The sequence below is a fragment of the Lathyrus oleraceus genome, chromosome 3 (genome assembly GCF_024323335.1).
Source record: "Lathyrus oleraceus cultivar Zhongwan6 chromosome 3, CAAS_Psat_ZW6_1.0, whole genome shotgun sequence".
Classification (NCBI taxonomy): Eukaryota; Viridiplantae; Streptophyta; class Magnoliopsida; order Fabales; family Fabaceae; genus Lathyrus; species Lathyrus oleraceus.
The window spans coordinates 423,766,327-423,794,238 of record NC_066581.1 but is presented as its reverse complement, the minus strand read 5'-3'; positions in this window follow the sequence as shown (position 1 = coordinate 423,794,238).

The following is a 27,912-nucleotide window of genomic DNA, read 5'->3' as shown; positions in this document are numbered from 1 at the left end:
TCCCTCCACTCTATTTATTGCAAACATCATTTTGTACAAAAACACATATGCACACAAGAAAGGGCTCCCTAGGAGTACCTAGGACACTTAGGGTGCTAACACCTTCCCTCTGTGTAACCAACCCCCTTACGTGTAATCTCTGGCATTTTATTAGTTTTGATTTGAAAACTTCTTATCTTTGGGTTTTGTTCGTACTTTTCCCTTGGAAAAAATAAAAGCGCGGTGGCGACTCTGGTTTAATTGACATCTAGCTTATCCATAGCTTGATGGTCATGAATTTACCACTACAGAAATTAAGTGGCGACTCTGCTGAGAATTAGTCTACATTGGGTTTAGCCTACTTTTTATGTGTATATAATTGTATGTTTGATGTTTGTGTATTTGTTTGTGTGATATAATCTTCTTGTTGTGCTTGGTGATCTCTGAGTGGTGAGATAAGTTTTAACCCGAACTTGAGTGCAATTAAGATATGAGGATGGTATAGTCATGTTCGACTTGTGTGGAGTAGTCCTTAACAAGTTGGCTTGAGACCTATCTACTCAGTGGAGACCCTTTTGGAGTTATGAATGTCACACAAGTTATTTGTGGTTAGGCATTACTTTCTCTGATTTGGGGTCCGAGAAGCTGAGAACCGTTGAACATTTAACCCCTCTTGGCCTATTTAGGACGTAGTGCGGAGACTGTTCAAGTGTAGACTTGATAACAGGTTTTATGCGATACTACACTTAGACGAGTCTCTCTTGAGAATATTATGGGTTGATGAGTCAGTCATCCAAACCTGTAATATCCGATAGATGAAATTAAGACTTTGGGAACTTTTTAGAACATGATCTACATGTTTTTATCCTTAGTACACTCCTGTGGGATGGTTCTTAACCTGACTCCATGCTCGTCACTCACAACAAACCTTTGATTCTTAGTTGATCCAATCAAGTCTTGTCAATTTCAATGGAACTTGGGTGTTGATAAGGTGAAAACCATAATCCACCGAAATGGATGATTGATATTGACAATGACTTGATTCACCCCTTGACCTTTATTTGCCTTGTGTGTGATCCCTTATTTGTGATTGTTGCATTCATGCATTCATGCGCATCACAACATTCATCACATGAAAATTAACTTCAAGGAACTGAGGTTTTATTTGAAAATATTTTCAGACCATGGATTATGGACGAAGGAACACTAAGAAGTACAGTTTCAGATATCCAGATTTAAAAGAGTTAAGGAAGCTATCCTCTTTTGTATTAGATCCCTTGGACTTCAAGCAACGTCATGGGAAGCTTCTGTCTGTATTGTCTACTGATATGGTTGAAGGATTGTTGAGTGTTTTGGTGCAGTTTAATGATCCTCTCTACCATTACTTTATTTTTCCCTAATTATCAGCTTGTGCCTACGTTAGAGGAGTATGCCTATATCTTGGGAATACCTGTTTCTGACAAAGTCCTTTTTAGTGGATTGGAAGAGATTCCCAGATCTCATATCATAGCTGAAGCTCTTCATCTGAAGTAGTCTGAGATTGAGGCTCATTGGGTGAAGAAAGGAGGATTGTTTGTGTTGACTTAGGAGTTCCTAATCAAGGAAGCCACTATATTTACTCAAGCCGATAGTGTGGATGCTTTTGAAGCTATCTTTGTGTTGCTCATCTATGGTTTAGCTTTGTTCACTAACATTGACGGTTTTGTTGATGTTAACACCGTTAGAATCTTCTTGATTGGGAATTCTAAAGGTGGTGGGACTATTGTGTGATGTGTTCCTCTTCTATACAAGTGGTTTATTTTGCACTTTCCACAGACGCCTACTTTTGTGGAGAACAAACAATGTCTAAGGTGGTCTCAGAGACTTATGTCTCTCACTAATGATGATATAGTTTGGTATGATTCTTCATTAAGTAGCTTGGAGATTATTGATTATTATGGTGAATTCTCTAATGTGCCTCTTATTGGTACACAAGGAGGAATCAACTACAACCCTGCTTTGGCTCGTCGTCAACTTGGGTTCCCCTTGAGAGACAAACCTAAGAACACTTTGTTAGAAGGTCTTTTCTTTCAAGAGGGTATAGATCCCCAACGTTTGAAGTAGAAGATTGTGCACGTTTGGCATAATGTGCATAGGAAAGGAAGATTTGAGCTTGGTCCATGCAACTATGTAGCTTTGGAAGCTTACACTCTTTGGGTAAAGAATAGAGCTTTGGAGTTAAAGATGTTGTATGCTTGTGAGAGACCTATGTCTATGGTTGTGGTTGAGCCATTAACTCTCCCTAACCAAGATGTAGGGGAGTTGTAAGACGCACTCGCCAAGATGAAGCAAGAGAAGGATATGTGGGAAGAGCGATTCCATGCTTTGAGCAAAAAGCATAAAGAGTTGCAGCTTGAGTCTAAGGACAATGATGCACTTGTTGAGCTTCTTGAAGACCGAGTAATGAAGAGACAGAGAAAGCCATAGGTTTCTTCTTCCTCTAGTATGCCTCAGCCTTCCGTTGCTTGGAAGAAGATTATTGATTAGCTTGTTCTTGAGAAGACTCAGATGAAGACTTCTTTTGAATCCGAGATTCGACACATCCGAAGGAAGTACGCGCCTGCAGCTAGATCTTCTGACTTTGTTATTAGGGATCCTTAGGATGATTAGTCTTCTTTTCTCTTGTATTTGTATTTTGGTTTCTGAAATCGTACTCAGTGTAATCCTTCCAATTATATAAATAAAAGAGATTTTTATGGTCAATCAAATTGCAAATAAAATAGTATGTTCCTTGAAAATAAAAACAAACAAGCATTGCATTTCATGCATCATTTGCATAGCAGGTTTCTCTTTCGCCAGATGTCTTATTGGTTATTCTTTTGTGCGTCAACCAAGCTAACTCATTGATACAATACCCACGCCAATCATCCGCGAATCATGGAACACTTAGAGCAAGAGAACAGAGATTTGAAGGACGAGATCGCTCGCCTGACTGCCATGATGGAGTCAGTTCTAGCTACTTAGAGTCAATCTTCTCCAACGCCTACAACTCCTCCTCCTCAGAGGACTGTCATTTCTGAGGTTGTCTCTTCAACCGTGCATGCTACTCAGTTCGCTCCTGCCATGCCTGCTGGATTTCCATGGAGAATGCCGCCGAACTTTGTGCCCGAAGGTTTTTCACCTACTTTTGCTTCCATGCCGGCATCTAGCCCGGTCATGTCCGTGCCACCACCGATTGTTCATACTCTGCCTCGTGTTGAGGACACCATCTACCATTCTAAGCCGTTTGAGGGTCCGGATGTTTATGAGAAGATGGATGAAATGAAGTACCAATTCCTTGAGCTGCGAAAGGAGTTGAAGACCTTGAGTGGAAAAGATTTGTTTGGTAAGAGTGTTGCAGAACTTTGCTTGGTTCCCAATGTTAAGATCCCGATGAAGTTTAAAGTCCCTGACTTTGAAAAGTATAAAGGAAATACATGTCCATTCAGTCATATCGTCATCTATGCTAGAAAGATGTCGACTCAAACTGATAATGATCAGTTATTGATTCATTATTTCCAAGACAGTCTGACGGGTGCCGCTCTGAGGTGGTACATGGGTTTGGATAGTGTTAGTGTCCGCACATTCAATGATTTGGGTGAAACATTTGTGAAGCAATACAAATATAATGTGGATATGGTGTCAGATAGGGACCATCTTCGATCAATGTCTCAGAAGGACAAGGAGACGTTCAAAGAGTATGCCCAGCTATTGAGAGAGCTTGTCGCTCAGATCACCCCTCCTTTGGAAGAAAAGGAGATGACCAATATCTTTCTTAAGACCCTGAGCGAATGATTTCCAGTGCCCCCAGTGATTTTACCGAAATGGTAAACATGGGGATAATACTAGAAGAAGGTGTCTGAGAGGGGCTGTTGTCTAAAGAAGAGGTTTTGTCTAGCAAAAATTACGGCAGTGGATTTTCCAGAAAGAAAGAAGGCAAGACTAATGCAGTATCCATTGGGAGGCAGAGGAGGCCTCATGTTAGAAGGAATCCACAACCCCGTCAACACCATCATCAAGTATCATCTATTATTCCAGTCTTTTCCAATAATTAATCAATGTCAGTTCAACAACAACGTCAACAACATTCACAACAAAGAACAAACTACAACAACAACACCAATAATAATCATCAACAACAATAGAATTTTGAGAGGAAGAAGGTCTCTTTTGACCCGATTCTTATGTCTTATGCCGAATTGTATCCATCATTGGTTCTCAAGAACCTTCTACAACCAAGAAATCCTCCACATATTCTAGAACCATTTCCATGGTGGTACAAGCCAGAGCTTCGTTGTGCCTTTCACCAAGGGGCTCCTGGCCATGATATTGAGAACTGTTACCCCCTGAAATACGAAGTCCAGAAGTTGGTCAAAATTGGGATGGTGTCCTTTGAGGACCATGCGCCTAATGTCAAAGCAAACATGTTACCTGCTCATGGTAATCCTTCTATTAATATGGTAGATGGTTGTCCTAGGGAGTTCAAAGTATATGATGTCTGTTTCATTAGAAGTTCCTTGGTGAAGATGCACAAAGATGGTTTTATAATTTGCAGTGTTAACCCCCGAGGTTGTATGGTTATGAAGAGAGACATCTAGAGGTTGATGGATGAAGGTACGATCCAAATTCTTCAGTCCCGTCACTTGGGTGACGATGTGAATGTAATAGTGCCAGTGTTCAAGACACCAGAGAGAATGGTGATTCAGTTTGACAGTAGCAACAGTAACAGTATCAGCAACAAATCGGTATCACTGTTGGTAATACGGTTAGTGGGTCTAGTCCCGTATGCATCCGATAAAGCTGTCTCATACCAGTATAATGTGACTATGATAGAGAATGGTCAAGAGGTTCTTTTACCTACGACCAGTTTTGTTGTAAGCATTGTTAATGTTACGAAGGTGACCCGTAGTGGTCGTGTTTTTGGGCCTGTGTTCCCAAAGAATGCAGAAGATGTATCTATCAATAAGAAAGTTGAAATGCTTGTAGTTGATCCGGTTAGCTCTCCAAAGTGTCAGTCTGGTAAATCTAGCGGTTTGAATCCTAATGATGATAATGAGGTACTCCTTTTAATCAAGAAGAGCGAGTTTAATGCGGTAGAGCAGTTGCTCCAAACTCCCTCCAATATTTTAGTGTTGTCTCTGCTCATGAACTCTGAAGCGTACAGAGAAGCATTGCAAAAAGTATTGGAGCAAGCTTATGTAGAGCATGATGTTACAGTAGATCAGTTTGACCATATTGTGGCTAATATCACTTCCTGCAATAATTTGAGCTTTTGTGATGAAGAATTTCCCGAGAAAGGCAGAAATCTCAATCTGGCACTGCATATATCGATGAATTATAAGAAGGACGCGTTGTCCAATGTGTTAGTTAATACCGGTTCTTCATTCAATGTACTCCCCAAGTCAAATTTTTCCAGATTATGATACCAAGGAGCTCCGATGAGATACAGTGGTGTGATCGTCAAAGCTTTTGATGGTTCTCGCAAGACTGTTATTAAAGAGGTGGACCTTCCAGTAAAGATAGATCCGAGTGATTTCCAAATTACTTTCAAAGTAATGGATATCCACCCGGCCTATAGCTGCTTGTTAGGAAGTCCATGGATACACGAGGCGGGAGTTGTTACGTCAACACTACATCGGAAGTTGAAGTTTGTTAAGAATGGAAAGCTTGTTATCGTCGGTGGGGAGAAGGCTTTGTTGGTAAGCCACCTGACGTCTTTCTCTTATGTAGAAGCTGAAGATGAGGTTGGAACTCCGTTCCAAGATCTATCTATTGCAGAAGAACAGAGAGTTGGGGCACCCATGTCCTCTTTTAAAGACGCGCAGAAGATTGTTGAAGACGGTAATTCTGATCAGTGGGGCCAGATGGTAGAGGTCGCCGAGAACAAGAGTAGAGCTGGTTTGGGTTTCCAACAAGGATCGCCTGTGGTTAAAGCTGAGGAGGTGCAACCCAGTTTCTATAGTGGAGGGTTCATTCATGGTAATGAACAATACTTAGCTGCTGTGATCGAGGGTGATGAAGATGAAGACTGCAACAATTTTGTGATGCGTGGAAAAGCTTGCAACAATTGGACTGATGTTGATGTTCCTATTATTGTGCATCATTCTAAGTAATTGCTTTTATTATTTTTGAAAATCCTTCTCCTATGCCTAAGGGAGAAGTGAACATTGTTTGGCATTTCCAAACTTGATCATTAATAAAATTCAATTCTGTTCATCCACGTCTATGATGTTTTATTTTTACTCTTTGCTTTTACTGAAAATGGTAATCACAAAAAACATAAATAAATGAATATAATTGTCCATAAGCATAATATTTGGTCACAAATCACTTCTCTAAAATCAAAATATCAAATCACTATGCAGGTTGGTTCATAAACCCATTGAATACAATGATCCTACTCCTTTTCCAAACTTTGAATTCTCTGTGTTAGAGGCCGAGGAAGAAAGTGATGAAGAAGTGTCTGATGAATTGTCTCGTCTACTTGAGCACGAGGAAAAATCCATTCATCCATTCGAATAGCAGATTGAGTTAGTCAACTTGGGTTCCGAGGATGATGTAAAAGAAGCCAAGATTGGGTCTCGACTGTGTCCAGAGGTCAAGAAGAGGTTGATTGATCTTCTCCAAGAGTATTCAGATGTGTTTGCTTGGTCCTATCAGGACATGCCTGGTTTGGATTCTGAGATTGTGGAGCATAGATTGCCGTTGAAGCCAGAATGCCCGCCAGTCAAGCAAAAATTAAGAAGGACTCATCCTGACATGGCAGTGAAGATCAAAGAAGAAGTGCAAAATCAGATTGATGTTGGTTTCCTTGTTGCTGCCGAATATCCGTAGTGGGTGGCCAATATCGTGCCTGTTCCTAAGAAAGATGGAAAAGTCTGCATGTGTGTAGATTATAGAGATTTGAACAAAGCTAGTCCGAAATATGATTTCCCTCTGCCACACATTGATATGTTGGTAGACAATACAGCTAAGTTCAAAGTTTTTTCGTTTATGGACGGATTTTCCGGATATAATCAGATCGAGATAGCACCCGAGGATATGGAGAAGACTGCATTCATTACACCCTGGGGAACATTCTGTTATAGAGTGATGCCTTTCAGTTTAAAGAATGCTTGTGCAACTTACCAAAGAGCAATGACTACTCTTTTCATGATATGATGCACAAAGAGATCGAAGTCTATGTTGATGATATGATTGCTAAATCCATTGATGAAGAGAAACATGTTGAGCATTTGTTGAGGTTATTCCAGCGTTTGAGGAATGACAAACTCCACTTGAATCCCAATAAGTGTACATTTGGTGTTCGTTCTGGTAAGTTGTTGGGCTTTATTGTCAGCGAGAAGGGTATTGAAGTTGATCCTGCCAAGGTCAAAGCAATACAAGAGATGCATGCGCCCAAAACTGAGAAGCAAGTCAGAGGTTTTCTCGGCCGCTTGAATTATATCTCAAGATTCATTTCACACATGACTGCCTTATGTGCGTCTATATTCAAGCTTCTTCGGAAAGATCAGTCTTGTGATTAGACTGAAGATTGCCAAAAAGCTTTTGATAGTATAGAAGAGTATCTGTTTTAGCCTCCAATTTTATCTTCGCCTGTTGAAGGAAGACCGTTGATCATGTATTTGATTGTGCTTGAAGAGAGTATGGGTTGTGTTCTTGGTCAGCAAGATGGGACTGGAAAGAAAGAATATGATATTTACTACCTGAGTAAGAAGTTCACCGATTGTGAGACTCGGTATTCTATGCTAGAAAAGACTTGTTGCGCATTGGCTTGGGCTGCTAAGCGTCTGCGTCAATATATGTTGAATAATACCACTTGGTTGATATCCAAAATGGATCCAATCATGTATATTTTTGAGAAGCCTGCTCTAACTTGGAGGATTTCCTGTTGGCAAATGTTGTTATCCGAGTATGATATTGAATACCGATCTCAAAAAGCCATTAAAGGTAATGTCTTGGCTGACCATTTGGCTCACCAACCAATTGAAGATTACCAGTCATTACAGTATGATTTTCCTGATGAAGAGATCTTGTACTTGAAGATGAAATATTATGATGAACCATTGCTTGAAGAAGGGTCGGAACCTGGTTCTCGTTGGGGCATGGTATTTGATGGAGCTGCTAATCAGTATGGTAATGGCATTGGGGCAGTGATTATTACTCCTCAAGTCACCCATTTTCCGTTTACAGCTAGATTGACTTTCAACTGTACAAACAATATGGCTGAGTAAGAAGCTTGCATTATGGGGCTTGAAGAGGCCATCGATCTCAGAATCAAGTATTTGGACGTCTATGGAGATTCAGCTTTGGTCGTGAACCAGATCAAAGGTGAATGGGAGAAGAATCAACCCGGTTTGATACCATATAGAGATTATGCGAGGAGGATTTCAACTTTCTTTACAAAGGTTGAATTTCATCATATCCCTCGAGATGAAAATCGGATGGCAGATTCTCTTGCAATGTTGGCTTTAATGATTATGGTGAAGTATTAGAATGAAGTTCTTAATCTGACTGTAATGCATCTTAATAGGCTGGCTCATTACTGTTGAAGAAATCAAAGACGAGAGGTCGTGGTATTTTGATATCGAGTGTTTTCTCCGAAGTCAGATTTACCCACATGGGGCATCTCAGAAAGATAATAAAACTTTGATAAGATTAGGCGGTAATTTCTACCTAAATGGTGATGTGCTTTACAAGAGAAACTTTGATATGGTTCTACTTAGATGCGTGGATAGACACGAAGCAGACTTATTAATGACTGAAGTCCATGAAGGTTCATTTGGTACTCATTCCAATGGACATGCTATGGCTAAGAAGATGTTGCGAGCAGGTTACTATTGGCTGACAATGGAATCTGAATGTGGCAATTTTGTGAAGAAATGCCACAAGTGTCAAATTTATGCAGATAAAATTCATGTGCCTCCGACACTGTTGAACGTTATTTCCTCCCCATGGCTCTGCTCCATGTGGGAAACTGATATGATTGGCATGATTGAGCCCAAAGCATCGAATGGACATTGTTTCATTTTGGTGGCTATTGACTACTTCATAAAGTGGGTTGAAGTGGCATCATATGCGAATGTAACCAAGAAAGTTATTATGAGGTTTATCAAGAATCATATTTTATGTCGTTATGGTGTGCCAAGTAAGATCATTACTGATAATGGATCTAACTTGAATAATAATATGGTGGAAGCTCTTTATAAAGACTTTAAGATTGCACACCATAATTCTTCTCCCTACAGACCCAAGATGAATAGGGATGTTGAAGCTGCAAACAAGAACATCAAGAAGATCATCCAGAAGATGGTTGTAACGTACAAAGATTGGCATGAGATGCTCCCATTTTCTTTACACGAGTATCGTACATCCATCCGCACTTCAATAGGGGAAACCCCTTTCTCACTTGTTTATGGCATGGAAGTTGTGTTACCGGTAGAGGTTGAGATCCCATCATTGCGCGTCTTGATGGAAGCCAAGTTGATTGAGGCTGAATGGTGTCAGACTAGGTATGACCAGCTGAATTTGATTGAAGAGAAGAGACTAACTGCCATGTGTCATGGTCAGTTATATCAGCAAAGGATGAAGAAGGCATTTGATAAGAAGGTCAGACCTCGTGTATTTAGAGAAGGTGACCTTGTGCTCAAGAAGATTTTATCTTTCAAACCATATTCTAGGGACAAATGGACTCCTAATTATGAAGATCCATATGTTGTTAAGAGAGCATTTTCAGGCGGTGATTTGATTCTTACAACTATGGATGGTGAAGAGTTCATGCGTCCTGTGAACGCAGATGCAGTCAAGAAATACTTTGCCTAAAAAAAGAAAAGAACAACTCGCTAAGTTGAAAACCTGAAAGGGCGGCTTAGGTAAAAATGAGCGCCTCGGTGGATTTAAACCCGAAAGGGCGATCCAGGAAAAAATTAGAGACATAAAAATAGAAATAATTATCCCTGTAAATTGAGTACCCCACCTTAGGTCAATTTATGCAAAAATTAGGGATTATGGCAAGTAACTACATCCTGCTGATCTTCAGTTTTGAAGACATTTTTCAGCAAGCTGGTCAATTATGATTTCACCATCTCCAGCGGAGACTCCAAGAGCACAGTGGATATCAAAAGTTAGTAGAAGGACTAGTGATCATTATATTCAATGTAGTCCTTTTCCATGTAAATTACCATATTTCAACTTTTGTAAAGATCTATGGAGTCTTGTCATTTACAGACTACCATTCCATAAAGTTGAGCTTTTATCCAATTGTTTCTACTTTTATTTATTCAGCCAAATAGATTTAAATTTTATTATGATCATTTTTCAAATTAAATTTTAAATTAAAATCATGTTTTCTTAAATATATAAAAGTAGTTACTTTAAGTAACCGGTATCATTTAAAGGAATATCAACAGCGGTTTGAAAAGCGGTGAGCCCTAAATGTGGAGCATTATTGGTTCTCCCCTAAGCAGTTGGCATGATCCTCTTTTTACCCCCCCCCCCCCCCCTCGGCAGCATGTCAGCAGCCAAGTTTGGTTGATTTCCCCAACTGAGTTCATACTTGCCTCCCTCGAGTAGTAGGCGTGTTACGCACAGCAGTTCGTATAGATCAGCAGAATTTTGTTTCCCCACAAATTGCCATTAGAGTTGTCCCTAACCCCTGATTCTGAGCAATGTTGTAGTTGTCCTCTGCAAGGTTGTCTCCCATTTGATATGATGTTGACCTAAAATTCCCTGTAGAGATGATGTTGCATTTCCCTCAGCAGTTTCCCCTCCTCTTTTCCCTGGCCTGGGTTGAGCCTTTGAGGTGGATGGTCCATATGCATTCCTTTGCACCTTGATCTCTCTAGTAGTTGTTTCTCTCCTTTGCGGATTGGTGGAGAATTGTATCAATGATTCAAACCAGTGACATTTGCATCCTTTGTGAATGTTTTGTCAGCATAATCATCATATATATATATACATTCATAAATTTCATTATTTGCGTACACTTTGTTATTCATTATCTCTCTGAATCTTTGCTATGGTGGTATACTTTTTCACCCATGCATATTTGGTTTGTCTGTCCTCTTTCAATTGTAGAGTGTCAGCCCATTAAGTAGAAATACTTTACCCTTTCTCTTTCCCCACTGAGTTATTTCCTCGTGGATGGTCATTATTTCAGTTTCCTCCCCAGTGGATTGTCTGGATGGAATCATTCCCCTTGAGTTATATCCTCATTGGGTTGAGTCTTTGATTGACCTTCTCTTTCTAGATCTTCCCTAGATAGATGCTTTTGTTTCCCAGAGAGTTTATTACCCAGTAATTGGTAATATTCTTCTTAATTTGCAAGTATTATCACTTTTGTCCAATACCCGATGAGAGCAACCTTTTCCTCCCCAGCGGATTCATTTTCACGTTTCCCCAGGAAGTATATCCTTGATATGTTCATCCTGACCGATGACGGATATTTTCTTCCCCTACTTTGAGTTTATCCTTGATATGTTCATTTTAAGCGATGAAGGATATTCTCTTTTTTGGTCTTCTTCCAAGTAATAGGTAGTTGTAATCCCTATTTTGTTCCCCAGAGAGTTAATCCTTGATATGTTCATCCTAACCGATGACAAATTTCCTTCTCTTTGCGTTCTTTTGTCCAAAAACCGGTAGTTGTAAATCCTGCTTTTTCCCCTTTCCAGAGTCTATCCTTGATATGTTCATCTTAACCGATGACGGATATTCCCTTGTTGCTATTCTATCCAGGAACTGATAGATGTAATTCATATGTCTCCCCTCTAAGTCTATCCTTGATATGTTCATCCTAACCGATGACGGATATTCTCTTTTTGGTATTCTATCTAGTATTCGATAGATGTAATCCCTACTTTTTCAGGTAGTTTATCCTTGATATGTTCATCTTAACCGGTGACGGATATCCTTCCTAGTATCCCCAGGAAAGTCTATCCTTGATATGTTCATCCTAACCGATGACAGATTTTCTTTCCTTTTAGTCTATCTTTAATATGTTCACTTTAACCAGTGATAGATATTCTCTCTCTTTGGTCTTCTCCCCAGCAACTGGTAGTGGTAAATCCTATTTTGGCTTTCTCCAGCTGATTATTCTTACCCAGTAATCGATAACGAATACACCTCCTAGTTGCCCTCAGCGAGTCATCCTTGATATGTTTACCCTAACCGGTAACGGATGTTCTCTCTGTCAGATTTTGTTATCCTCTTACCCAGTAACCGGTAATGGATAATATATTTCTGCTCCTCCTGTGATGAAGATCTTTTCTTCCCCAGTTGAGTTTGAGTGCGCATTTCCCAAGTGAAATCGTTGTGTCCTGTTTGGTTCGAGTATTTCAGCTTTGTTCTGATCTACCAGTTTCCCCTACAGATGTTCCTTTTATTCCCTGGCTGAGTCTATCTAGTGATTTATTTTCATAGGATCCCTCTAGTCCCCTAGCAATTTTAAAGTTGTAGCCTGGCCTACGCGCAACCCTTTATCCCCCCAGAGTCTTTGTCTCCCCAGTGAGTTTTCCTTACGGAATGCATTATACTCCTGTGGACTTTCAGTATCTCTAGATTCTTTTCCTTTATGGAAACATTTTCCCCATAGAGATTATTTTAACATTCATATCATATGTATCATGAGGTGTCTTAGGGACCAAAATTTGTTTCTATATTTTGTTATTTAAGCCCATTCTACTGAATTGATGCGAAGATTTTAACCTTCACCTCCTCAGCTAGAATGTCCTTAAATAAGGGCAGTTGTAAGACCCCAATTTTGACCCTAAGATCCCTCATGTTATCTCATCATATTCCTTGGCATTGGGATCACATCTTGGCATCCTCCTTACCCCTCATTCATTGGGTTTGCATTGGGAGAGATCACCAAGCACCATTTGATTGTATCATACTTTCTATTTTATCATTTACTAACCAAAACACTAAAAATATGTCATTGTACAATCTAACTCTTTTGTAGGTAGGGCACACACTCACCTTTGATCTATCAAGCTCACATCTAGGGTTTAGGACCCTCATTGCAAGGAGTTCAATCAAGAATTGGTTTACTATGGCTCTAAGTATCATATATGAATCCCCATGATTTTTACATGTTATTTTGATCAAGAAATCCAAGAGTTTGGAATTGGTTTGCCTTGGAAACCCTAATTCATTTGGGTATCTTGTGTAACTTCTTCAATAAGCTTCTTCACCAATTGATCAAATATTTCAAGGGATACTTCACATTTCATCATATTGTGCATATATGATCATCCATGAGTCCCAAAAGTCAAGAGGATAGTAAGCTAGCAAGTTGGTTCATGGTGGTTGACCAGAGGAATTCGACTAATCAAAACTGGGGTTCCCTAGACCCTATCTCCTACAATTTTTATCATATGAAAATGATTACAAGATAAAAGTTACTCTAATGACATTCCAAACAACTTTCATGTTGAGGTCTAGAGCTAGTTTTGCTTGGAAAGTCATTTTTTATGGTGAAAGATTATAGGTCATTTCGTCTAAACCCTAATTTGGAGGTCAACTTACTAAGACCATAACTTGATAAATTTTTATGAGATTAAAGCTATTCAAGTTGCATATTCAAATTCAGGATGTATACTTCAACTTTGATGATTGGATGAATAGAAAATTCAACTTTTAAATGCATGTGATATGAGGAGACATTATAGGTCATTTTGGACCCAAGCCATTGAATAGGTGATTCTCCTCAACTTCTAAAATGCATAACTCCTCCATAATAAATCCAAATGAGGTCAGATTTGTGACCATTTTAAAGGACTTTGAGATAGCTACAACTTTGATGAAGTAACTTTTCTCATTTGAAGCTCATATAAAAAATTAGCCAAGATGGAAGAAGTGAACATATGGCTTGACACTTAGAAAAAAATTTGATATGTTTGATTTTCCAAACTTCCACCTCAAAATTCATCATGTTTCAAGCTTTAAATGAAAAAGTGTTCAACCTGAAAGTTGTTCCTTTTGATCTAACCTTTCCAAAAAGTCCAATTTCATTCCATTTAGACAAAGTATAAGTTACTTGCACATCGCTTGAAGTTGGATCACCATTTGGCATAATTGAACTTGCATCTTGCATACATAAATGCATGGCTTGCTAACCTGACTTCAGCAATGTTTGTACACAATTTTGGACCTGATTGAATGATTACATGGGCCTATCACACGCCCATGCATCCATGCAAAGTGAAGTTGCTATTTTTGAAAATTTGAAACAAGTGTGAAAATAACAATGCCTTGGCTATAAATAAAGACCCTTGCAATCAGAATTGAGGACACTTACGCGCCAGCTTTGAATCCCCAGCTCTAAACCCTCTCATTCAAAGGATAACCTTGAGGATTTCCATTGGGAATCGAGTTTGAATCTCCACTGTTTTTAGATTCAGATCTCCAAGAGTCATGCTTCCTTTTTTATTCATTTCTACTCTATCAAGCATCCAGAGCAAGGCTAAGTGAAGTTGGAAGCAAGATCGTGGTCATCTGAACCTGCAGTGGAGGTAATTTTCTCTTTTTTATTCATTTCTTTGATTCTCACTCAATTCTCCATAATTCTTCTTGATTTTTGGTTGTCTCAAGTCCTATCAATGTAGGCAACAAGATTGAGTTGCTTTGAGATTAAATCGAAGCAACTCATATCATGATCCTCAAAATTCCACTCCCTGTATCTTTCAATATACTTGGAGTTAGATGAAATTGACGCCAGATTCGAGCTCCTGAGCATTTTTACTTTAAATTCATGTCCTCCTTTTATATTTTGGTGATGGTTGAAGGTGGAACAGTCCGGTGAGGTCCACCGGAGAAGAAGACCGGAGTTGCAGCTCCGGCAATGCGTTGGCATGTCTCAGACCATAGGATCCTTGCAATTTGTTTTAATCTCACGCGTTGGTTTTAATTACAATCCCTGCGGCGCATTGACTAGAGTCCGTTGTGGAATGCGAGCTGAGATCCACTTGATCTTCCACCTCAATTAATGAGGGAGATCAAGTGGACCACATTTTTTAGCATTTTCTGATTTTCATTTTATTTGACTTATTTTCATTAATTCATATTAATTTTAATGTTGATCCAAAAAATTTGAGACTTTCACCAAAAAAATTTAAATAAATTCCTCTTTCGTTTTCTGAATTAAAATTATTTTTTGGATCGTTATTAACATTTTTCATGATTTAATTGTATTTGTGCATATTTTTAATTGTTTAAAAATACTTTTAAGTTTCCAAAAATGATGAAATTTTTTCTCCAAGGTCCTTTGACCTTGTTTGACCTATGATAAATCTAATGGCCATTTGTTTGCTGTTTTGATGAGGTTTTAGGATTTTGACCAACCATAATTTAATTTAATGCATTTTTTAATTGATTTTAATTGTTTAATTGCGAATAAATTGTGTTGAGCTTTTGGTATTGCCTTATTGAGTTTGACTTGTGTTGTTGGGCCTTGGTCAAGGTTGATTTGACTTTGTTGAGTTAAAATCATTGGATTTAGGGGATTGATGAAATGTACATTTCATCTCCCAAAATAAATTAATGATTTTAATTTGATAAAAGTCCTCCTTTGACAAATTTGTGTTGATTCCATTTCCCCTACCTCTTCATCTTAATCCCATTCTCTTCACATTCATTTCAGGGACCTATGATATCTCTATATCCTAAGGCTAGTTGATTGAAAAATCAACATAAATGTGGATGAGATTAGGTCCACCCCCTTTGCATTTTCTTTTAAGTATGGTATGTTTTAGGAGTATGGTTCATAATAGCATATCTCTAACATGCATCAACACTAAAATTTCTATTGCCCGACCTCAAACAGTTATGACTTTTACATAAGTCCAATTATAATTGCTTAACATAGCGCTAAATTTTAACCCAAAAGCAAGCATTCTAGTAAGTGATATTGTAAGTCTCCCCTCTTTCATGGTATTGTGTGGAAACTTTGCCCTTTTTCCTTCCTTTGTAAGATGTCTTGGTTCAAGGATCCATTGTTGTGAATAAGGGGTTGAGTGTTCTCCAAAGAATGACTTAAAACAACAAAAAGCAAAAGCAATACTAACTTCTAATCAACTAACAACTAACATTTAAATTTAAGCTATTTACTTTTATGCACTTTAATTTCAAGTTTTTATTCATTTGCCATTATTCATACCATTTAACTTGTTTATTTTAATGTCATTTTCACTTTGCTCACTTGAGCCATACTTTGGGGTTATATTGTGATTGTGTATACTTGTTTGTGTTTGTGGTCATTTGACCTTAATGTACATAGTTACAACAAAAACTCTAAAAAAGGATTTGTGTGGACTATTGGTTTTGATATGAGACATTGGACTTAGAATTAGGTAACACTCCCTATGTAAAAGGAATTGGCCAATGCCAACTTTCATGAAACCAAGTGCTTGTGGAGTGAACTTTCATCTGATGCAAATATTGAAGATCCATTTGAGTTCATCTGCTACATGGTCTTATTGAAGTTGTTACTTTAGACTTGTGTCTAATGCATATGTCTGAATTCATCTGATACATGGGAGATTATGAAGAAGATCATGGAGTTTCTAAGCTTGTATTTGGCTATCTTTATTTGATTCCTTGTTCTTCACCTTGCCATTGTATGTATTGATATTGCTTGATTCTAAAGTCCAAGGGAAAATTGGATTTCTATATGATATTCTTGTCTATTGGATTGCATCCCATTGGTCAGATCTTTTCAACTCTTAACTTTTAAATTTTTGCTTAGGATTAGCCTCTTCATCTCCTCCCACTTCTTTAATTTCAAATCCCTCCCTCCTTTTAAAATATTTTTTGCTTGTGTTTTCTAAACCTTGACTTTATTGCAAATTAGAAACTTTGGCCTTATGCCATTGCATTTTTAAACTCTTTTTTTTCTTAATCAAACTTGTAAATGAATCTAACTATATTGACTTAAAATTTCAAAAGACAAAAAAGAACTAACAGTCATTCAAACCTTTTTAGGCCTTTTGTGCCTTTGTTAAACTTAAATTTTTGTTAAAAGAAACTCATTCACTTTGAAATTGATACCACGAACTACGAGGTTTTGATCCCTCATTTTTATGTTGGTACGTAGGCACAAGTCTGAAGGTTTTGTCAAACAAAAAAATATAATTAATGAATTCTTTTCTCATCCCTCCACTCTATTTATTGAAAACATCATTTTGTACAAAAACATATATGCACACAAGAAAGGGCTCCCTAGGAATACCTAGGACACTATGGGTGCTAACACCTTCCCTCTGTGTAACCAACCCCCTTACCTGTAATCTCTGGCATTTTATTAGTTTTGATTTGAAAACTTCTTATCTTTGGGTTTTGTTCGTACTTTTCCCTTTTCCCTTGCGAAGAATAAAAGCGCGGTGGTGACTCTGGTTTAATTGATGTCTAGCTTATCCATAGGTTGATGGTCATGAATTTACGGCTACAACATAGACCTCAGATGGTCTCTATCAGGCGCCATGTCCACATTATACTTATACTGCTTCACAAAAGCTTCACCCAAATCATTAAATGTGCGAACACTTGCACTATCTATCCCCATGTACCATCTCAAAGCGGCACCAGTTAGACTATCTTGAAAATAATGAATCAATAACTGATCATTATCAGTTTGAATTGACATTTTCCTGGCATACATAACAAGGTGGCTAAGTGGACAAGTATTTCCCTTATACTTTTCAAATTTATGGACTTTGAACTTCATCAGGATCTTAACATTTGGCACTAAGCAAAGTTCAACAGCACTTTTACCAAACAGATCTTTTCCTCTCAAGGTTTTCAACTCCTTTCTCAGCTCAAGGAACTGATCCTTCATCTTATCCATCTTCTCATAAACATATGGTCCCTCAGACGGCTCAGAATGGTAGATGGTGTCCTTAACACGAGGCAGAGTATGAACAACTAGAGGCAACACATACATGACCGGGCTAGATGTCGGCATAGAAGCAAATGTAGGCGCAAACCCTTCAGGCATAAAATTTGGTGGCATTCCCCACGGGAATCAGGCAGGCATAGTTTGACCAGATTGAGTAGAAGCAACAGGAACAGTTGAGGTAGCAACCTCTGAGATAACAGTCCTTTGAGGAGGAGGAGTTGTAGAAGTTGGAGAAGATTGATTCTGAGTAGCTAGAACATACTCCACCATAGCAGTTAGACAAGAAATCTCATCATTCAGTTCTTGGTTCTCTTGCTTTAAATGCTCCATGATTCTCGGGTGACAGGCGTGAGTGTTGTATCGGTGAGTCTGCTTGGCTGAGGCACAGAAGAATACCTGATAAGACATCTGGTAAAAGAAAACCTGTTATGCAAATGATGCATGAAATGCAATGTTTTTTTTTTCAAGGAACATACTGTTTTATTTGCAAATATATAATAACAATAGTAACAATTTGATTGACCATAAAATCTCTTTTTTTCATATAATTTGGAAGGATTACACTGAGTATAATTTCAGAAACCAAAATACAAATACAGGAGAAGAGGAAACTAATCATCCTAAGGATCCCCTAACAACGGCGTCAGATGATCTGGATGCAGGCGCGTACTTCCTTCGAATGCGTCGAATCTCAGACTCAAAATATGTCTTCATCTGAGCCTTCTCGAGGACAAGTTGATCAACAATCTTCTTCCAAGCACCGGAAGGTTGAGGCATACTAGAGGAAGATGGACCTCCTGGTTCTCTTTGTCTCTTCACTGCTCGGTCTTCAAGAAGTTCAATAAGTGCTTCCTTGTTTTTCGACTCAAGCTGCAACTCCTCATGCTTTTGGCTCAAAGCAAGGAACCGCTCTTCCCACATATCCTTCTCTTGCTTCATCTTGGCGAGTGCGTATTCCAACTCCTCTAAATCTTGTTTAGGGAGAGTTGTTGGCTCAACCACAACCATAGACATAGGTCTCTCAAAAGCATATGGCATCTTCAACTCCAAAGCTCTCTTCTTATCCCAAGTAGTGTAAGCTTTAAAAGCTACACAGTTGCGCAGACCAAGCTCGGATCTTCCTTTCCTATGCACATTATGCCAAGCATGTATCATCTTTTGCTTTAAATGTTGGGGATATTTACCCTCTTGATAGAAAATACCTTCTAATTGAGTGTTATTAGGTTTGTCTCTCAAGGGGAACCCAAGTTGACGACGAGCCAAAGAAGGGTTGTAGTTGATTCCTCCTTGTGTACCAATGAGAGGCACGTTATAGAATTCACCACAACTGTCAATAATATCCAAGATACTCATCATAGAATCATACCAAACAATATCATCATTAGTGAGAGACATAAGTCTCTGAGACCACCATAGACATTGTTTATTCTCCACGAAAGCAGGCGTCTGAGGCAAGTGCGAAATAAACCACTTATACAGAAGAGGAACACAACACATAATAGTCCCACCACCTTTAGAATTCCTCAAATTTAAATAGAAGTACATATCACCCAACAAAGTAGGCACAGGATTCCCAATCAAGAAGATTCTAATGGCATTAACATCAACAAAACCGTCAATGTTAGGGAATAAAGTTAAACCATAGATGAGCAACAAAAAGATGGCTTCAAAAGCATCCATACTAATGGCTTGAGCAAGGACATTAGCTTTCCCAATGAGAAACTCAGAAGTCAATCCAAACATTCCTCCTTTCTTCACCCAATGAACCTCAATCTCAGACTTCTTCAGATGAAGAGCTTCAGCTATAATATGAGATCTGGGAGTCTCCTCCAATCCACTAAAAGGAACTTTGTCAGAAAAAGGTATTCCCAATAGATGGGCATACTCCTCCAACATAGGCATAAGCTGATAATTGGGAAAAGTGAATCAACGATAGAGAGGGTCATAAAACTGAACCAACACACTCAAGTGTCCTTCAACCACATCATCAGATAACACATACAAAATCTTTCCATGAGGTTGCTTGAAGTCCAAGGGATATAATACAAAAGATGATAGCTTCCTTAGCTCTTTCAAGTTGAGACATCTGAAACTGTACTTCTTAGTGTTCCTTCGTCCATAATCCATGGTCTGAAAATATTTGCAAATAAAACCTCAGTTCCTTGAAGTTATTTTTCGTGTGACGAATGTCATGATACGCATGAATGCATGAATGCAACAACCACAAACAAGGGATCACACACAAGGCAAACAAACAAAGGTCAAGGGATGAATCAAGTCATTTTCAAGATCAATCATCCATTTTGGTGGATTATGTTTTTAACCTTATCAACACCCAAGTTCCATTGATATTGACAACACTTGATTGGATTAGCCAAGAATCAAAGGGTTTGTTGTGAGTCACGAGCATGGAGTCGGGTTAAGAACCATCCCAAAGGAGTGTACTAAGGATAAAAACCTGTAGATCATGTTCTAAAAAGTTCCCAGAGTCTTAATTCCATTTATCGGATATTATAGGTTAGGATGACAGACTCATCAACCCATAATATTCTCAATAGAAACTCGTCTAAGTGTAGTATCGCGTAACAACTGTTGTCAAGTCTACACCTGAACAGTCTCCACACTATGTCCTAAATAGGCCAAGTTGAGTTAAAAGTTCTACGGTCCTCAACTTCTAGGACCCAAAATCAGAGAAAGTAATGCCTAACCACAAATAACTTGTGTGACATTCATAACTCCGAAAGGGTCTCCACTTAGTAGATGGGTCTCAAGCCAACTTGTTGAGGACTACTCCATACAAGTCGAACATGACTATACCATCCTCCTATCTTAATTGCACTCAAGTTCGGGTTAGAACTTATCTCACCACTCAGAGATCACCAAGCACAACTGTAGCGGTAAATTCATGACCATTAAGTTATGGATAAACTTAACTTCAATAAAACCAGAGTCGCCACCGCGCTTTTATTGTTTCCAAAGGAAAAGGGAAAAGTACGAACAAAACCCAAAGATAAGAAGTTTTTAAATCAAAACTAATAAAATGCTAGAGATTACAAGTAAGGGGGTTGGTTACACATAACGAAGGTGTTAGCACCCAAAGTGTCCTAGGTACTCCTAGGGAGTCCTTTTTTATGTGTGTATGTGTTTGGTATAAAATAATGTTTGCAATAATAGAGTGTGGGATGAGAAAATAATTCATTGATTATATTTTTGTGTTTGACAAGACCTTCGGACGTGTGCCTACGTACCAACATAAAATGAGGGATTAAAACCTCGTAGTTTGTGGTATCAATTTCAAAGTGAGTGAATTGATTTTAACAAAAATTTAAGTTTAAAAGAGGCACAAAAGGCCTAAAAGAGTTTAAATGAGTGTTAGCTCTTTTTGTCTTTTGAAATTTTAAGTCAATATGATTAGATCCATTTACAAGTTTGATTAAGAAAAAAGAGTTTGAAATTGCAATGGCTTAAGTCCAAAGTTTCTAGTTTGCAAAAGAGTCTAAGTTTAGAAATCACAAGCAAAGAAGATTTTGAAAAGAGGGAGAGATTTGAAATTAAAGAAGTAGTAGGAGATGAAGAGACTAATCCTAAGCAAAAATTTATAAGTTAAGAGTTGAAAAGATCTGACCAATGGGATGCAATCCAATAGACAAGAATGTTATACAGAAACCCAATTTTCCCTTGGACTTTAGAATCAAGCAATATCAAATAAGCAAGCAAGAGGAAGAGTAGGGCATCAAATAAAGATATCCACATCCAAGTTAGCAACTTCATAATCTTCCCTATGTATCAGATGACATACTCCTTGAATGGCTCAGAATAAGGCATTTGCATCAAGACCATATAGCAGATGAACTCAAAAGGGACCTCAATACTTGAATTAGATGAAAGTTCAAATCACAATAACTTGATTTCAGAAATGTTGGCATTGGCCAAGTCCTTTTGCATAGGGAGTGTTGCCTAATTCTAAGTCGAAGTCTCAGATCAAATCCATTAGTCCACACAAATATTTTTTAAGAGTTTTTATTGTTTATTAAGTATCTTAAGGTCAAAAGACCACAAACACAAACAATATACACAAAAAAGTATATATAATCACAATATAATCACAATTTATGGCTCAAGTGAGCAAAGTAAAAATGGCATTAAAATAAACAAGTTAAATGGTATGTATAATGACAAATGATAAATGGCTTGAATTTAAATTGCATAAAGTAAATGACTTGAAATTAAAAGTTAGTCAAATGTTAGTTGATTAAAAGTTAGTGGAGTTTTTCTTTTCATTTTTTAAGTCATTCTTTGGAGAACACTCAACCCTTTATTCACAAGCATGGATCCTTGAACCAAGACATCTTCCAAAGGAAGGAAACAAGGCCAAGTTTCCACACAATACCATGAAATGGGGGAGACTTACAATATCACTTACTAGAATGTTATGCTTTTGGGTCAAAATTTAGCGCTATGTTAATCAATCGTAATTGGACTTATGTAGAAGTCACTACTATCTGAGATCGGGCAATAGAAATTTTAGTGTTAATGCATGTTAGAGATATGGTATAATGAACCACACTCCTAAAACATACCACACTTAAAAAGAAAATGGCAAAAAGGATGGACTTAATCTTATGCATACTTGTATTTGTTTATGAACCAATTAGCCTTAGGATATAGAGATATCATTGGTCAATGGAATGGATAGGATAGAATGGGATTGAAGATGACGAGGAATGGGAAATGAGATAAACACAAATTGGTCATGGGAGGAATTTTATCAACTTAAAATCATTCATTCATTTTGGGAGATGAAATGTACATTTCATCAATCCCCTAAATACAATGATTTTAATCCAACAAAGTCAAATCAACCTTGACCAAGGCTCAAACGCAATAGTCAAACTTCACAAGTTAATAAAAATATCTCAACACAATTTATTTACAATTAAACAATTAAAAATAAATTAAAAATGCATTAAATTAAATTAAGTTTGATCAAAAACCTAAAATCTCTTCAAAACACGAAATAAATGGCCAAGAGATTTATCCTAGGTCAATGAAGGTCAAAGGACCTTGGACAAAAAAAATCATAATTTTTGGAAAGTCAAAACTGTAACACCCCAATTAAACTAAGCTAATTATTTAATTTAAATTAATATTTTATTTATTAATTTAATTGAATAATTGGAAGTTTGGATTATTATTATTTTATTATTATTTTGGAATAATAATTATTGGGATAATTATTTAGTGGAATAATATTATTGGAGTATATAAGTTGGAATAATAAAAAGTCCCAATTTTTGGAAAAAGGTTTTCACGTGAAAGGGGAAAAGAGGCAGAAAGGGCAAAAAGAGAACCAGAGAACGAAGGTTGAAGGAAGGAGAAGCTTGGAGCTCAGAGGCTGCCGGATTAACTCAGGTAAGGGGGGTTTATCATCAATTAACGGGTATTATGGGAGGATATGTACTGGGTAGTAATAGACCATTGTTTTACCTCTGATTGGATGATATATGTTGAATTTGTGAACTTTTGAGATGAACGAAAATTTGGATTATAATTGACGAAATTCGTAGGAATTAGAGGTAGAAAGGTTAGAAATTTGTGAAATCGAAAGTGTATGATTCGTGTTAGATGATATGAATGAATTGTGTGTGAAATTTGGACTGTAGAAGGTTGAATTGGGTAGATCTCGTAGCAGAGAAAGCCATTGCAGATCTGAGAATTCTGATCTCTGGTCATACGCGTATGGCACTAGGCAATACGCGTATGAGATGTTGGTACGCGTATGGGGGGAAGCCTTACGCGTATGGGAGAAAAAGATGACATTTTGAACGTAAATTGGTCTCTGGTGGTACGCGTAAGGGGAGATTGTTACGCGTAGCATACGCGTATGGGATAGGTGATACGCGTATGAGTTGGGCGAGGAAATGCGCAATACGCGTAAGAGAGTAGGCATTACGCGTATGGAGCTGGCCAGGTTTGGGCAATACGCGTATGGCATGGACAGTACGCGTATGGGCAGAGTTGGGATTTTCCTGAACTGTTGTTGTGCAGTTTTTGGTTGTTTAGGCTGAGTGATGTACTTAGCTGAGATAGGATGTTGTAGGGATCATTTCCCGTTGTTTTGAGTGGTATAGGTATTAGTAGAGCGGGATAATACTGTGTTTGATTATGTGGCATGATGTGATATGCTTTTGTGATTAATTATGTTGATAATGTGTGATGGTATACATGATGATGTGAATGTATACGTTTGTGAATAGACTGTATTATGGCTTAGAGTGTGAGCATGTGTCTATTCTTGATTGTTGTTGATGTTGCATTGCTAGGTGATTAGCATGCATGTTGTGGCCCATTTGGGGTGGTAGCTAATTCCCATGGTGAGGAATTAGTGAGTATATCATTTGATTGTTGTTGTTGATGTTTGCATGCTAGGTGATTAGCGTGCATTTCATGGCCCATTTGGGGTGGTAGCTAATTCCCATGGTGAGGAATTAGTGAGTGAGTCACTATGTCTCAAATGAGTGGGACTAGTGAGCTTGGTAGCCGTGCCTGGATTTGGACGGTGAGGTTGAACTATATGTTCACAAATAGTCGGTACCGCATGCATAGAGTCCCATTGCATAATGAATGTATGGCATATAATATGAATGGATGTATTCCAGTATTATATGTGTATTGTGTGTTGTGTTATTGATGTTGAATATGGTTGAGAATCTACTGTTGAGTATGATATTTGAACGAATATTGTTGTTGCTGACTGCGTAGTCTGATTAGGGTGAATTAATGTGTTAATTACTTGGCATTACATATTGTTCTATAATGCTTATTATATTGATTGAGGAACTCACCCTTACGCCTATTTTTCAGGTAACGAGAAATGAGTTGAGTAGAAGCTAATGCTTGGAGTCTAGAGTAGTTTCTTATGGGTCATGCTCTGATAGATGTAACATCGGGAGGGAATGTTTTAATTAATTTGATATTGGTTGTTGGATGATTTACATGTATAGTGTTACATGTTTTACATTGATGTTGAATTTGATTCCGCTGCGAATTATGCAAAAGACCTTATTTTGATTTAAATAAATGAGCATGACAGGATATTTGATGAATGTAGTGAAATGATTGTGTGACACCCTTCGGGGCATAATTACTCTGATGAATATATGTGTATTTTAATTATAAACATTTGGGGTATTTAGAAGGGTGTTACATTAGTGGTATCAGAGCATAGTCGGTCGTGTCGAGTCGTAGTTATTCTGTTTCCCCTGTACGGGATAGGTGTTGTGTAACCCTATCAGTACTTATTGTTTAGCTTGTTGGGTTTTCAGAATAGAGATGGCTGGAAGGGGTAGAGATGATGCTGCAATTGCTGAGGCTCTGGGTATGCTAGCTGGAGTACTTGGAGGAAATCCGAATGTTGTGGGAATGGGAGCTGCTCGTCAACTGAGTGAGTTCCAGAAGAACAATCCTCCAATGTTCAAAGGAGCATACGATCCAGATGGTGCTCAGAAGTGGTTGAAGGAGATAGAGAGGATCTTCAGAGTAACTGAGTGTGCTGATAACCAGAAGGTCAGGTTCGGTACACATATGCTGTCAGAAGAAGCTGATGATTGGTGGGTTGCTACCCGCACTGAGTTGGAAGCTGCTGGAGATGCTGAGATTTCTTGGGCTGTGTTCAGAGAGAGATTTCTGAGGAAGTATTTTCCCGAAGATGTCAGAGGAAAGAAAGAGATAGAGTTCTTGGAATTGAAGCAGGGTAACCGGTCTGTTACGGAGTATGCTGCTAAGTTCACAGAGTTGTCTAAGTATTATACTCCCTATGCTGAGGCTGCTGGGGAATTTTCCAAGTGTGTGAAGTTTGAGAACGGGTTGCGTCCCGAGATCAAGCAGGCGATTGGATATCAGAGGATTAGAGTGTTTTCTGATTTGGTTGACTGTTGCAGGATTTTCGAACAGGATTCCAAGGCAAGAGCTGAGAGCTATCAGCAGAGAGTTGATAGGAGAGGCAAGAATCAGATGGATCGTGGAAAACCGTATGCAGCTGGCAAAGGTTTTCAGAGGCAGAGTGGGACGAAGAGGACTAGTGGGGGAGATTCTAGTGCTCCTGTTAAGTGTTACAAATGTGGTCAGGCTGGACATCGTATCCATGAGTGTACCAGTAACGAGAAGAAGTGTTTCAAATGTGGAAAAGGTGGTCATTTGGCTGCAGATTGCCGGTTGAAGACTGTGACTTGCTTCAACTGTGGAGAGGTAGGTCATATCAGTCCGCAGTGTCCTAAGCCGAAGAAAGAGAATCAGTCAGGAGGCAAGGTTTTTGCTTTATCAGGTTCCGAGACTTCTGCAGATGATCGTTTGATCCGAGGTACGTGTTATATTAATGGCTTTCCTCTTGTAGCTATTATTGACACAGGTGCGACTCATTCCTTTATATCTTTGGATTGCGCTGTGAAACTTAAGTTAGAGATATCTAAGATGTTTGGAAGTATGGTGATTGATACTCCTGCGAAGGGTTCAGTAACTACTACTTCAGTTTGTCTAAGTTGTCCCTTGAGTATTTTTGGTAGAGACTTTGGGATAGACCTTGTGTGTCTTCCACTGGTACAGGTTGATGTTATTCTGGGTATGAACTGGTTGGTGTTTAACCGAGTCTATATCAACTGTTTTGATAAGACAGTGATATTCCCTGAGATTGAGGAAGGAAAGAGTTTGTTTCTATCAGCAAGGCAGGTGAATGAGGCAGTGGCAGATGGGGCAGAGTTGTTTATGCTGTTAGCGACTTTGGAGACTAAAGATAAACTGGTGATTGGCGATCTAGCTGTGGTGTGTGATTTTCCTGATGTGTTTCCGGAAGAAGTGAACGAATTGCCGCCAGAGCGTGAAGTTGAGTTCTCAATTGATTTAGTACCTGGTACTAGACCGATATCGATGGCTCCATATCGTATGTCCGCTGTTGAGCTAGCTGAATTGAAGAGTCAATTGGAAGATCTGTTGGATAAGAAATTCATTCGTCCGAGTGTGTCACCATGGGGTGCACCAGTGTTGTTGGTTAAGAAGAAAGAAGGTACTATGAGGTTGTGTGTGGACTACAGGCAACTGAATAAAGTGACGATCAAGAATCGGTATCCTTTACCGAGGATTGATGATTTGATGGATCAGTTGGTTGGTGCAAGTGTGTTCAGCAAGATAGACTTGAGATCTCGGTATCATCAGATACGTGTGAAAACTGAAGATATTCAGAAGACTGCTTTCAGAACAAGGTATGGACATTATGAGTATTCTGTAATGCCTTTTGGTGTGACTAATGCGCCTGGAGTATTTATGGAGTATATGAATAGGATTTTCCATCCGTATCTAGATCAGTTTGTTGTGGTGTTTATTGATGACATTTTGGTGTATTCGAAATCTGAAGAAGAGCATGCTGAGCATTTGAGAGTGGTTTTGGGAGTTCTACGAGAAAAGAAGTTATTTGCTAAACTGTCGAAGTGTGAATTTTGGTTAGAAGAAGTTAGTTTTCTTGGCCATGTGATTTCCAGAGGTGGTGTTGCCGTTGATCCTTCTAAGATAGAAGCGGTATCTAAGTGGGAAGCTCCGAAGTCAGTTTCTGAAATAAGAAGTTTTCTTGGACTTGCAGGTTATTATAGAAAATTCATTGAGGGATTTTCCAAGTTGGCGTTACCGTTGACAATGTTGACTAGAAAGGGGCAAGCGTTTGTTTGGGATTCAAAATGTGAAGAAGGTTTCCAAGAGTTAAAGAGAAGGTTAACTACTGCTCCTATCCTGATATTACCGAGTTCGTCGGAACTATTCGAGGTTTATTGTGATGCTTCATTGTTGGGTTTAGGTGGTGTGTTGATGCAGAATAAGCAGGTTATAGCTTATGCTTCGAGACAGCTAAGGGTTCATGAGAGGAACTATCCGACACATGATTTAGAGTTGGCAGCTGTGGTGTTTGTTCTGAAGTTGTGGAGGCATTATTTGTACGGATCAAGATTTGAGGTTTTCAGTGATCATAAAAGTTTGAAGTATTT